This window comes from Mizuhopecten yessoensis, unplaced genomic scaffold (genome assembly GCF_002113885.1).
Source record: "Mizuhopecten yessoensis strain PY_sf001 unplaced genomic scaffold, ASM211388v2 scaffold1379, whole genome shotgun sequence".
Taxonomy (NCBI): Eukaryota; Metazoa; Mollusca; class Bivalvia; order Pectinida; family Pectinidae; genus Mizuhopecten; species Mizuhopecten yessoensis.
The window spans coordinates 1,096,763-1,111,839 of NW_018404017.1; the positions used below are offsets into that span (position 1 = coordinate 1,096,763).

General features: G+C 37.7%; 1 protein-coding gene across 1 annotated transcript in view; it reads left to right on the forward strand.

Moving 5' to 3' along the window:
• The window catches only part of LOC110460795 (solute carrier family 2, facilitated glucose transporter member 1-like), a 59,412-nt gene that overhangs the window by 529 nt on the left and 43,806 nt on the right, over positions 1-15,077 (forward strand). The gene's annotated exons all lie outside the window — the stretch shown is intronic.

Below are 15,077 nucleotides of genomic sequence, written 5' to 3' on the forward strand. Positions count from 1 at the left end.
CATCTATACAGTCTGGTTTCATAGTCTATACATATTATATAAGAGTCATTTAATATCGTTCACCAACCATTATATCTTTCCATTGTGTTTGATTTTATTTCATTAGATGATACTTGACAATCGAAAGCCCAGTTAGATTAAGATAATTTGGGAGAAATGAGCATATGGAATCGATGACATATACAGAGTGAAGTCCTGTGATCATGTGGTCGTATAGTGATTTTTGATCACATGCGAAAGCTGGGTTCATCACACGTTCTATCACCCATTTGTGACGTCACGGGGAGGGGTATATAACTGTAAACGTTCCATTCGATCACTGTATTGTAAAACATTGAATGTCGTGGGTACTGTTGCAGCACAAAATTGCAAATCGAGCACATACATGTATAAGTTTATAAGTTTATCAGATAAAATGGTGATATCTTCGGTCAATACGGAGGTGTATTTGTATGGTATCAGTCAGATACAGATATACATTATACGTCAATTCATGTATTTCTCACGAGAGAAACAATGTCCTGAATCAACGTCACGTGATATATAACAGAAATGGTCACATGATGTATGTTTTGGATAGGGGTTACACGATACATGTAAACCAGGGTCACATTAAAAATGTTAAACATTGGACACATGATGCATGCAGTTGATATTAGTCACATCATATATAATTAAATATATAATCAGGACGGGTCTGTGTCGAAAGGTCTTATCAGCATGTGTCGGTGTCGACAGGTTATATCAACAAGGGTCGGTGTTGGCCGGTCATATCAGGACGGGTCGGTGTCGACAGGTCGCATAAATCAGGACGAGTCAGTTTTGGCAGGTTATATCAGGACGGGTTGGTGTCGGCACGTTCTATCAGGACGAGTCAGTTTTGGCAGGTTATATCAGGACGGGTTGGTTTCGGCAGGTCACATTTAGTACGGGTCGGTGTCGACAGGTTTGATGAGTTCGGGTCGGTGCTGACAGGTTATATTATATCAGTACCCGTACAAGATGTAATCTGCTGCCCTCTCCATTTATCGCTAATAATGATATACTATCAACTATACCGATAAGGTGGATTAAGTTCTGTATTTTCGTAGTTATATATAGTTCGGTTTCCTATATTTAGATCAAAATCTCTGCTTTGCGCTTTAATATGATAACGTGTATGGAAAATTTACATGTATTTAAGTGGTGCTCCGACGAACATTTATATGAATATATCTGCCCCTGTACGCGTAGTACTCAACCTAGGGACGAGACGTTGAGAACTTATATGTCATGTGAAAATTAATGGGTGATATTTTTGTTATAGATATGTATCGCTGATGGTTTTATAATTCGTCTGAAAAGACCAAATCAATTTTAAATGTGTTATCATCGTCTTGTGTCATTGCTGTGTTACTACATGTAGTTACGTTCAAACTTAATGTATACATGTGCATATAAATGATGCATTATAAAAATAATATAACTGGATAAATCGTCCACATGTGGTCAGATATCTATCCTACTTTCTACAATTTCTTTCACGTTATACAACATCCAATTAACGTGGCGTGCACTATCGATACATTGTACTTTACATGGTGTTACTCCGAGACAGTACGGTAGACGAAACCGTGCTTACCAGAGTTTCTGGGTTCATATAGCCGACCGAGGCTGGGTTTTCTAATTCCCTTAGTAAGACCTTTGAGCGTTCTTACATTGTGATTTTGGTGCTTTTTGTTCTACAGATAAGCCGATGAATATTGATAGAGTTAAACCAATTTGTTAGTAGATAACGTGATTATAACGGAGTTACTCACAGGTACGAAATAAAACATGATAACCAAACGTACCAGATAATAGATTACGTGGTGAATGTTTCAACATGTCCTGATGTAGGGATAAATGTTCGACGTTTTATAGGTTTAAATGAACACTCAGTACAAATTGCTCCTGTCAATGCGGAGGGTACAGTATGTGTGTGGGAGGGGTGGGGTCGGGAAAGGGGTCTCATTTTTATTGAGTGCTGAATGCTATAAGTTGTTCTCGGGTTTCTGTATTTAAAACAATTGTTACATATTTAATTCGAGCCCAAAGCTTTACTTGCCTCTCAAACGTCGAGCTATTCAGTCAAATGACTACGGAAGGCATACAACGCACATATATTAAAAAGTAATGGAAAACCGAGAGTTGATAGAAACAACAAACCTGTATATACCGAACACCACTAAGACCGTCATTTTTCTGTTCGGATTAGAAATGTTTCCTATGTACACATGTTTTATTATACAAAGAGCCGAAAATCGTGAATCAGACTAAGACTTAAGTCAAAATGTCCAATGTTTACCGAATTTATGCTTCCCTTAGAAGGCACATCTCACACATTGTATAGCACATGTAGTCCATGTTGAAATGTGGAGGTAGTTTGTACTGATGTACTGGTGCTTCCAAAAGCTTGAGATGCCAACTTAGATAATCATTTATTCCGCCTTACATTCTGTGACTACAATTAGAGCAAACGAAATATCAAGGTGAAAGAGACATATTTACAGATTCGTAAGAGTTATGGCCCTTTGTGTCAATAGCATGGATCCGTACCAAGATCTACAACTCTGTCGACCATATCACACCAGGCACTGTCAACTGTATTAATACTCTCCTATTGCTCCTATCAAAATATAAGAAGCGGCGAAAGGATAATATTTTTTTCTAAAAAGTGAAATATGGAAGAAATTATCGTATTTTTTCCCAAAGGGACGAGAATAAAGGTCGCTCACACGGTACATACCTGTCATGTAATTTTTTATGAGTGTCTTCTCTTTTTATAGCAGTTGAATTGTCTGTCTGATCGTCCTGTGATAGGAATGGGTCTAGAAGTGCAGCGTTTGGCTTTTACCATGCTATCTCGAGCTTTTACAACCCAAGAGAATTTAACATAATATACACACATTTGTTGTTATATCTATTCTACCAAGTAAAATGAAATGAAATTCTTTTTCGTGTCTACCTCAGTGTCCATACGCCTATGAAAAGCTAAGAAAAGCAAAGTGGCGTAGATAATCTTTTTATTTAAATAAGGCTTTTCTGTTGCTCGAGCCAACATCTGTCACGTGATGCCTGTATGTCTTCACTTCCCAACAAGCTGTGCATTTTTTTATCATTTATGACCCTGTGGGAAGTTGTAATTTGTTTGTGCATATAATCTGAATACATTTGGGAAGGATTCGCCATTTGGTGGAAAGGCGATGAGCAATCATGCTTTATGCCAGATGTTTATTTCAATCCATCAAATCGACAATCTATCGACATCGCTCGTTTTTACAAACTGTATTTCAAGTCACCTTCGCGGTAAGTTCAGAAGAGCGTTAGTCTCGCTTGTTAACTGTTTGGGGGGTGGAGAGGGGGGATGCAGAGCGTTGGTCTGTTGGAAAATAATACACCACGCGCATGGTCTATCGTCCAATAATCCAATGGTTATTAGCCAATGAAAAGAGTCGTTAGAACGCAAACGTGCAGGAATCAACAGTAAACCTTTCAATATCCTTACTCGTCTGACGTAATAGCGGACGTAAAACCTTCAAAATCAAAATCAACGTCCTCACAATATCCATCGGAAAACCAACGACTACCCACTTTTCCAGTCTCATAATACCACGCTGATCTCTATCATACTTGTCTTCTTCTTCTTCTTTTTCTTCTTCTTCCTCTTCTTCTTCTTCTTCTTCTTCTTTGACTTCAATCCTCCACATACAAAAATGTAATAATATTTAAACAAAGAATTAGAAAATTAGTAGATATCAATAAAGTACAGGCATAGCAAAGGTTACATAAATGACATATATTGATCGTACTAAGTCAAGACGTCAATGAGGAAAAATACATGAAACAGGAAAAATAACAAGAGGAAAAAAATAAATACATGATTGAAACAAATTCAATTTGATTTGTTCAAAGTCATGTAAATACATTTCTATACATATTTACTGGAAAGTGAATTCAGCAGCTTTGACAGAAAAGCAACAGCACTCGTATGCAAACCTAGTGCAGTACTCATCATCCGGGAATAGTTCCCTTATGTCATCAAGGATGTGCCCTGATAGGATACAAAGAATTTCCTATCTATCTAAAGTATCCAGTCTGACTTATAACTCAACCGGATAATTATTTACAACTTTGGTGAAAAATTCGTCACGGAAGGTAACCAAATCTGGATGTCTTCAATCAAGTAAGCAATGAGCTAGAGCATCCTGAGACATTGGTTTACATTTAGCACATAACAGCTCACAGTATGGGCTTATTAACCACAAATTCACTACTCTATTGCAAATATGAGATTGAAAAGGAAATAACTGTTTCCACAGAAACCAAAGAGACGACGGACAAAGTGTTCCATGCAAATATAGGAATCGGCAAAAACCGTCACAATTGTTAAGGCGCTCAAACCATTCTGATTGTTCTTTTGAATAAATAGCATTTTTAACTAAAAAAATCCAGGACTGTTTGAAAGGGGAAAAAGCTTCCTCCAAGAAAGAGTTCAAGTACTCTTCCAGACCGTATTTTAAAGTAATGAACCAGATGTCGTAAATGACACCTTAGGTACTTTTATAAACACACAGGTATTTCTGGTACAACCGTAATAAAAATAGCTGATTTACAGCAGCTGAAGATCGTAGACGACACAAAGAACCAAAGAATTGAAGTTTAGACTGTTCTACTTTCGCATTCAGTGACGTAAGTCCCAACATACCAAGTACCATGTCAGAACGTGTTCTGAATGGAAAACACTGAATGACTTTGGCACAAAAATGTTGAATTATTTCAAGCCTTGACCAATCCTTCACACTTAACCATTGACAAAGCTCTCACCAACAACCCAGGACGAGTTACGCAACATTATCATGACCTCGCAATCGAAGTCCTGTGAGCTTGATCCACTGCCTATAGACCTATTAAAGCAATGTCTTGAAGCACTGCTTCCTTTGATTACCGCAATCATGAATAAATCATTGGTTGAGTCAAAGGTTCCATTATGTTTCAAGAAGGCACATGTCAGACCATTGTTAAAAAAGCCTGGAATGGACAAGGAAAAACTACCGCCCAGTTTCAAATCTGCCTTTTCTGTCTAAGATCTTGGAGAAGGTTGTGTCCCGGCGTTTAGAGGTTCATCTCCATGCAAACAGTCTCCATGACAACATGCAATCGGCCTACCGCATGGGACACTCTACTGAGACGGCCCTCCTACGTGTACATAGTGATATAGCTTCTGCATTGGATAACAAGTGCAGAGCGGTGCTTGTCATGCTGGACTTGTCAGCTGCATTTGACGTCATCGACCATGGCATACTTTATAAACGTCTGGAATACTCTTATGGAGTGACTGATACCGCACTATGCTGGATACAGTCATACCTGAGTGAACGACGACAGTGTGTTGCCATCGGATCTGCCACCTCACATGACAAAGTACTAGATTTCGGGGTTCCTCAAGGGTCGGTGTTAGGACCACGAAAATATTGTATGTACTCCAAACCGATTGGAGAGATTTGTCGTCGCCATAGCCTTCGCTATCATTGCTATGCTGATGACACACAAATTTACATGGTCATAAAACCACAGGACAGTTGGAATACAGTCTCAGAAAGTCTGGAAGCTTGTCTGACAGATATCAGTATCTGGATGAACGCCAACATGCTTAAACTTAATCAGGAAAAGACGGAACTAATCGTCTTTTCCCCAAAGTGTCAGCAAACAATGGCTCTCCAGCTCAAGGTTGGTGCCAGAACTATTGAGACTGTTCCAGCTGTTAAAAACCTAGGGGTATACTTTGACAGTTCTCTGAACATGGAGAAACAAGTGAACGCTATTGCCAAATCCTGTTACTACCAGATCAGGAACATCGGCTGTATTCGGCAGTTTCTAACTGCAGATGCATGCAAGATTTTGGTGCATTCACTTGTTACCTCTCGGTTGGATTATGGTAACGCCCTGCTCTGTGGTATATCTGACAAACTAACTAGTCGTCTGCAGAGGGTTCAGAACACTGCAGCACGGCTAGTTACTCGTACTCGAAAGAGAGAGCACATCACACCTGCGCTTTATTCGTTGCACTGGTTACCTGTACGATACAGGTCGCAGTACAAAATTCTGGTATACACATACAAGGCACTGAATGGAACAGCTCCTCAGTACCTACAGGAACTTGTTACCCTGTATCAGCCGTCAAGATCACTGCGGTCGGAGTCAGAATCTTTGTTGTGTGTCCCAAAATCTCGTACTGTGACCTACGGAAACAGATGCTTTGGGAGGGTTTCGGCTACGTTGTGGAATAGCTTACCATCTGCTATTAGGAAGTCGAATACCCTGGCCAAGTTCAAGAGGGACATAAAAACTCACCTCTTCACGTCTGCATTTTAGAATCTTTGCAAAGACGTCATGTAAATACCACCCTTTTATTTTTTCAATTATGTGCACATTGCTTGTTAAATGTATGAAAGTGATTGCAAGCCTTTGTTGTTTGTTTTCACAATTATAACCATTACTATTATCCATATGTTGTAAAGCGCCTTAGAGTAATTTTACAAATTATATAGGGCGCTATATAAATGCTGTATATTATTATTATTATTATTAATGAAAACCATAATTCCGAGCCAAATAAACAGCACGGAAGAGTTGCAGAGCGAAATAGCTTCAGAACAATGAGAGGGTTTATCGACTTCCCTATTAACCCTCCATTTAAAAACGAGAGGCAGGAGCTTCTAAACTTGTGAAGTACATTTTCAATATCCTGACGACAAAATTTAAATTTGTCCAGAAATATTCCAACATGTGTGGTATGTTCATTCACAGTATCATCAACCAAGCGCCAGTTACGTGAGGATCTGGCATAACATGTTTTAGATTCATTAAATACATGTTTTTGAGGCGTTGTACTTAAACCTCCATTTACAACTATATCTGTAACACATATTCATCAAAACATCTAGATTACACTTGGCATAAGACAAAAGTACAATATTGTCAGCCTGTGTCGGACAAGTATACTTGATACTCTTTTCCAGTCTCATAATACCACGCTGATCTCTATCATACTTGTCTTAGTTTGAACGTGGCCGACCGTTCAGGAAGAGCTGACCAGTAGCGTCGTAACCAGGTTTGCCCTAGTTTATATTGACACAGGACTACCCTAGAGTACATTGATGCGCTTAAATAGCTATGAAAACCTACTTAAAATTCCTTTATCTGGTCTGGATGACCGTCGGTCAAATGTGTTATTAATCTACATCGCGGTAACACCTCCAGGCTAAGGTCTTTCGGGTAGTGTTGACATTTCTCTTTACTTAAATGTTTGGTCTCAAAGCTAGCCAATCGACGGTGTTGCCACTTAGCATTGGCAATAGGCTACTAGTTAGTTTGTGTATGTATGTATGTACAAAGATCTATCTAGGTTTTAGGGGAAGCTATAATCTTTTCCAGAAAAGGAGAATACCTTTCAAAATATCAGGATTTTCCCTTGCATCCTTTTAATTAGTTAAATTTTGTAAATAATGGCGAAATGTTATGCTTAAAAAACGAAGTAACGAGAATGAAGTTTTTTATTTCTTGTATTGTCGGGGCGACGACATAACGAAAAGACGAGATTTCTACCCCGAAACGTTTGCGGAAAGCTCGCTGACTTGGACCGGTGTAGTATTTTTATTTGCTATGACTGTTATCAGTCGTAACCGACTAATAAATGTATTGGAACAGCTTAACATACACACAGAATACAAGTGAAAATGTCACACCGACTTTGACACATTGTATTAATCTGACTCCCGCATGGGAAAAGTCAGTTTATCGACTTCTTTCTAACCCCAAGATTGATTTGGTTCTTTTACAAAACTTAATTCAGTAAACTTTAAATACTAGCCTCGATTTATTTTTAGTATCAGACTTGATTGAGTTATCTTTTTATGGCTTTGATATTCAAAGATTCAACTGGAAATGTTGAAGGCAGCTGGCCAGCTTTGTTTTATTGCATTGACCTTGCCGACACTTTTCTACTGCAAGATGAACAAACACCCATTACAATACTGTATTTGTCTTAGTTTCAACATATTCTGTTGCTATAAAAAAAGCAAACGGATTGGGCTTAAGTTTCAAGAACATTAAACATGCTCTTTCCTTACAATCTAATCAAACGTAGTTTTCGTTCCGCCGCACGTCTGTTACTATATGTATAATATCCGTTCTACCTAACACTGTATATTTTTGTTTTTTACTTTATGTCGTTCAGATATTTATTTATTCATACCATATTATACGTATTACATCAGTGCACCAAACACAAGTTATCACTATACGATGTGAGTTTTGTAATGGATAGTTTTAATGAATTCACGGTGATAGCTAAGAGCAATGCCGTATAACATATATCTGCATGCCTTTAGCGATGAAACGCTCTTCCTATCGGACTAAATGTTGATGAAATGTTATGTGGATTCTGGTTATTGAAGTGAACAAACATACGGTTGTAAACTGACGACCATTTACTGATTGACCTTCATTTTGACGGCGTATACGGTAACTAGTATGACGGCAGTTGGCAACCAACATATACTATGGTGCGCGTTAGACATGGAGATATGTAGATATAAGCTTTTTATGTTACACCGGCTCTACAGTTGGATTTCAACTAAGTCCGACGATTAAAGCAAGAATGCAGGTCACACTGTGGCATTAGGGAACAACAGTATCTGCACAATGAACATGTGCTTAGCACACAAATGCTTACCTTGTAAATTCCCGACTTCAAGTTGTCAATGGTGAAGTCCTTACTTGTTCGTTTTATATCTACTTACGGAGTCTAGTCCTGTAGTACGTGACCCCGTAACCCGCTCTCATACATAATCTGCAGGTGTGTTTAATGTTATTATAAAATAATACCGCTATGACCCACATCTGCACACTGGTGTCAACACAGTATTTATATAGCATAGGTTCCAGCACTTTATGCAAAGTGTTATAACAAGATTAATACAGGCATATTATCAAGAGAAGGAGACGATAGTTAGTGTTGTCGCCACAGTAAAAGTGACGTACATATTTTATTATTTTAATATTAGAGAAATAAAACCGTACAGGAAAAATGTAACCGCGTTGGAGAAAAATGAAATGCTTTAGAAAATAGCTGTCAAACGATCGTTAATGTATATAAAGTCCAGACGATTTTCATTATCGGCAATAGGGGAAGTGTATGACACTCTCTGTTGACAAAGGTAACAGAATGACACTCTGTTTGACAAAGGTAACAAAATGACACTCTGTTTGACAAAGGTAACAGAATGACACTCTGTTGACAAAGATAACAGAATGACACTCTGTTTGACAAAGGTAACAGAATGACACTCATTGTTTGACCAAAGGTAACAAAATGGCACTCTGTTTGACAAAGGTAACATAATGACACTCTGTTTGACAAAGGTAACAAAATGACACCCTCTGTTTGACAAAGGTAACAGAATGACACTCTGTTGACAAAGGTAACAGAATGACACTCTGTTTGACAAAGGTAACAGAATGACACTCTGTTGACAAAAGTAACAAAATGACACACTCTGTTTGACAAAGGTAACAGAATGACACCCTCTGTTTGGCAAAGGTAACAGAATGACACTCTGTTTGACAAAGGTAACAGAATGACACTCTGTTGTCAAAGATAACAGAATGACCAGAATGACACTCTGTTGACAAAAGTATGACACTCTGTTTGACAAAGGTAACAGAATGACACTCCGTTTGACAAAGGTAACAGAATGACACTCTGTTTGACAAAGGTAACAAAATGACAATCTGTTTGACAAAGGTAACAGAATGACACTCATTGTTTGACAAAAGTAACAAAATGACACTCTGTTTGACAAAGGTAACAGAATGACACTCTGTTTGACAAAGGTAACAGAATAACACTCTGTTTGACAAAGGTAACAAAATGACAATCTGTTTGACAAAGGGAACAGAATGACACTCTGTTGACAAAAGTAACAAAATGACACACTCTGTTTGACAAAGGGAACAGAATGACACTCTGTTTGACAAAGGTAACAGAATGACTCTCTGTTTGACAAAGGTAACAGAATCACACTCTGTTGACAAAAGTAACAAAATGACACACTCTGTTTGACAAAGGTAACAGAATGACACTCTCTGTTAGGCAAAGGTAACAGAATGACACTCTGTTTGACAAAGGTAACAGAAAGGCAACAGACGTAAACAGCATAATATTAATACAAGTATATATCCTCCATTAGGATCCAGTTATATATTGGATTTTACCGTCTATATTACTTCTTTGACCCATACTAGTATATATATATATTTACTATATAATGCAACGCGAGTATGATTTTCAAAAACGGCATGAATGGAGCGTAGCGCAGGGAACCCTGTGATATATTGCCATCACACCAACCAAAACAAATTAGGTTCACTTTTTTATTGATGATTTGGCATTTAAAGGCATACAAAGGGTAGCGTGATAAATATATTTTACGAAACATGGCGTCAATCTCAGCGCCGTACGAATAATCGGTATGGTTCTTTTACCGCCGTTTCTTCGCCCTAGTTGAACTGAATACGCACGTGCATCGAGTTTGCATGCGTCAGAAATGTTATGGAACATGTGGTAAAACCCCTTGCCTTCCGCGTATTTATATAACCACCAGCGGTGGTATCAGACATATTACGTCATAACATGTACACTGACATTTTTCACACTTAAAAATTATTGTACTGCAACAGCAATATAACACAAGATGTATTACTTTAACCACGATAGGAAGTGTTTCAGTACATAACGACGCCATGCTTTGAATTTCTGCGATGCTTTTATTTTTGGTACGTTCTTCTCTTATACTGCCATTTGACTATCAATTTTAACTACCATCATGCTGTGATACACACTTCCGTCATGATGGATCTTTTTCGCCTACTTCTTCCACGCAGTTGTTTTGGGAAATACTTTCGTCATATTTTTGTTCTGTGACGTAGTTTCAACATATTGTTAATCTGTGACGTACTTCCGTCATGTTATTGTTCTGTGACGTACTCCTGTCATATTGTTGTTTTGGGACGTACTTTCGTCATATTGTCATTTTGGGACGTGCTTCCGTCATATTGTTATTTTGGGACGTACTTCCGTCAGGCTATCTTAGTACATACTTCCGTCATGCGCATAATTTGTTACGTAATACCGCTGTGCCGTTATTTTTGGACGTAGTCCCGTCATGCTGGTAAATGTTGAACGTCCTCAGCAGGTGTATGTAGTATCACCTGTTAACGCTTTGTGGGTAAAACATAAGAGTTGTAGTAAACATGTGTACACATTTAACATGTATATAAATAGCATCAGGATAACGTAACATATCGCTTATACTTTAGGGCCTGAGCTAAAATAGAACGCCAACACATGCCAGACTACCACCAGGCACCTCTCCTACTTCACAGACCATTCAAAGGTGCTTGCTTGTTAATTGTACGCTACCATAGAATAGTCTCTGTACAATATACACATCAATCAGGTGGCATCTCATGAATGTGGCATTTGGTGTTATTATTATTATCATCATCATCTATATACTACTTTATACCACCTACCGGTAGCATGATAAATTCATTAGCATTGGTGGTCAGTTTGAGAACGACTTGAGAAGAACTTGATAACGGAGTTTCCCATTCCCACGCACTTGGGAACGTATTTTTCTCAAAAACGAACGTCTGCTCGGGCCAGATGACGTCCGCAACCGAAAATTTTGTCCACACAAAAGTGATCCGCGTAAGAATATAGTCCGTCATAAACATATCAATACAAAGTTACGAAAACATATGGTGAGAATAACAACACAATTTGAATTTGCATATGGGAAAGCCAGTGATTAGGATTGTTTTAAAAATATATTTTTTCTACGTAGTTTTAAGGTTCATTGTATTCCACCGCGCAAAACCATCTATTTGTTTATGTTTGTCACAGGCCATTGACCATTGAGCTTCGAAATCATTTGGAAAACACGGTGTTTAGTTGACCTTTTTAAATGGAGAAATATATAAGGTAGTAGTATAAAGATGATAAATAGTTTATCATACAGTATTTTCAGGGTTTGTCGTTCGAACAATTTTCTCATCGCTCGCACGTAGATAAAATCTCGAGTCCACCTGCGGAGGCCTCTCAATTTTATCCACGTGCTCGCGATGAGAAAATTGTTCTCACGACAAACCCTGGAAATACAATGTGATAATCTATAATTATTATAATTATGTAGTATTGTAGTTTGGTGTTGAACAGCTGAGATATTACGTGGAAAGGAAAGTGATAAAATCAACGACATCTTTAATCGTGAATTGTTTAGTGATGCTCATGAAACTGCTTTTCTTAATTTACACTGAAGAGTTCACAATATTCTTTGTGGTCCTCCAAATCTCTGTATTCGTAAATAATACATCGAAACCCAATATTCCGGCGGTGTGATAATACTCAGCAATATTTCATCATCAATTTCCCATGAGAATAGCATTACGTTCTGTTTTGCACGCTACCAGCAGACAACTAAAATCGATCTGGTCTGTCGTAGAGCTCACGATGTGCTTACGATCACGTACACAGAGTCCACAAGCTTCCGGTAACATTTCTGGTATGACTGAAGCAACCGCACCTTATTCTCGGTTACGTAAAGGAGGTATTAAAGAAAAACATGCTTATTTTATGAAATATCTGAACCTTCCCCAGCTTGCTGTAAACAGTTATAAAACATACATCAGACATATTATTAACTTTTTTTCATGTTTTTCTGTGCTTTGATTGGCTGTGGCGCATCACATGACATATTTAGAAATACGGTTTGACTTGAAACACAGGATCCGAATAAATACGGCTATAAATTAACTGTGATTCTAAATATGAAATTAAATCGTGAATAGAATGCATATCTAACCCGCAAATATAGTATTTTACTTTTAAACAAATGATTGTAGTGATTAGCTTCAGCCTTTTATGACACAACAGTGATTTATAGCTAACGAAATATTCCTTTCTGTAGTATCATCAAAGAGCAAAAGTTTTATAATACAGATTTGGAGATTGACCATTCGGTATTCATTGTAGATAACAGAACTGTATTCATCTAATTATATGTCAGAAGTAGCACTTATTAAACGATCGGCTTAATTTATGCATGATAAAGATTCGTTTTCGTGATAACGAGCCTTTGAGATTTTTGTTCTCAATGATTAAATTTGGAAATGCTTGGCGAACCTTGACGTCGTTTCCTGTTGATGCTTTATCGCTGTAACACGCGCGCTGTACACCGGAAGCGCATAAACACCCAGAGGGAGGCAGGTGGTACATCTTGGGTGAGGATGCTGTGTGTTACACGTAAAGGGAAAGAATGTGGTCGTACTACATAGTTTTACTTCCCGTCAACATCTCAGTTGTACTTGAGCACCACATATTGTTTACATTCCGTTGTGTACGTGTGTTACATCATGTATCGTGTCTTAGGGATGCATATTAACACTTGTAACATTCTTATTTGGGGATACATATTGCCTTATTGAGAAATACGTATCCCAGGTACTGGCTGTAGGTCGGTAGTTTTTCTCCGGGAACTCCGGCTTTACTCTAAATGACCATAGCTATTTATAGGACGTTAAACATAAAAAAACCGTCTCATAGCTTGTATTTTTTGTTTCTTCTGAAAATCTTTTGGAAGTTTATTCGGACTTAACAGTGAACTAATTACGCGTTAAAAATTTAATATCGTTGAGTAGATGTTTTAAATGGAATTGATAACACATTTTGATTGGTACACAGGATTTGAATGGTACACAAGAATTGATGATTAATCTAAAAAGTATACAAGAATTGATGACACGTTTGAAAGGTACACAAAAATTGATAATGGACCCATATATAGCAGTCCAATACTTAACACAACAGCGGGAAGCTTGGAGTTTATAATTTATACGTGCGTCAGTCGGCTGTTTTGCGGAGGTTCAATTCACAATTAAGTACTGTCACTTTGGGAAACAATAGAAAACGTATGTCTTGCTGTTTTGTCAAAATTGATGCTGTGACGGAATCGGTATGTGTCATGCTCCCTTATGCTTACACAAAAATAACCTGCTTGTACATAAACCAATTTCACAATGTAAAAGTACAGTGTCAAAAAAATATCTTCGTCTGCATCACAGGGGTAAATGAAAACTGTTCATGAAGCATCAGACTGTAGGGACAATGTATTGATGACCTTAAAATCATGACTGGAAATTAAGACAAATTCTCAAAATATGCCAATGTATTGAATTCAAAAATAAAACACATACATTGGTTCACATTCTGTTGACAAGTCATCAAATGCTTACTAGAACGTGCGTTTAGCCGTTTTTGTAACGAAAGGATAACACGCGTTAATTGGATGATTTAAGGATTACAACTACCTAATGACTAGGTTTTCCGGAAGGGTAAGCGTCTTCCGCTTCGTCAATGACATCTACCATGTTGAACTGGGTTAAAACCAACTTCAAGTTATAGAAAGTTTTCAATCTTAGAACCAATGAAGTGACAACAAAACAACAAGATGCATTAATTAGCTAACACACATTAATGAGCTAGAACACATTGATGAGCTAACACACATTAATTAGGTAACACACATTGATTAGCTAACACAACACACATTAATTAGCTAACACACATTAATGAGCTAGAACACATTAAGAATAATAAACCTAGGTGTCTTGACGAATGCTGGAAGTGGGGATGTCGGGTGAGGGTGAAAGTATTAAGTCTTGTTAGAATGATGATGATGATGGATTGATAGAATGATGATGTTGATGATGATGTTGATGATGATGATGATGATGATGATGATGCTGCTGATGATGATGATGGTGATGATGATGATGATGATGATGATGATGATGATGATGATGATGATGATGATGATGATGATGATGATGATGATGATGATGATGATGATGATGAATGATGAACTATTGATGATGATTGACAAGGCTGATGAAGATATTTAGTCACGATGAGGATGATGATGATGAAAGATATG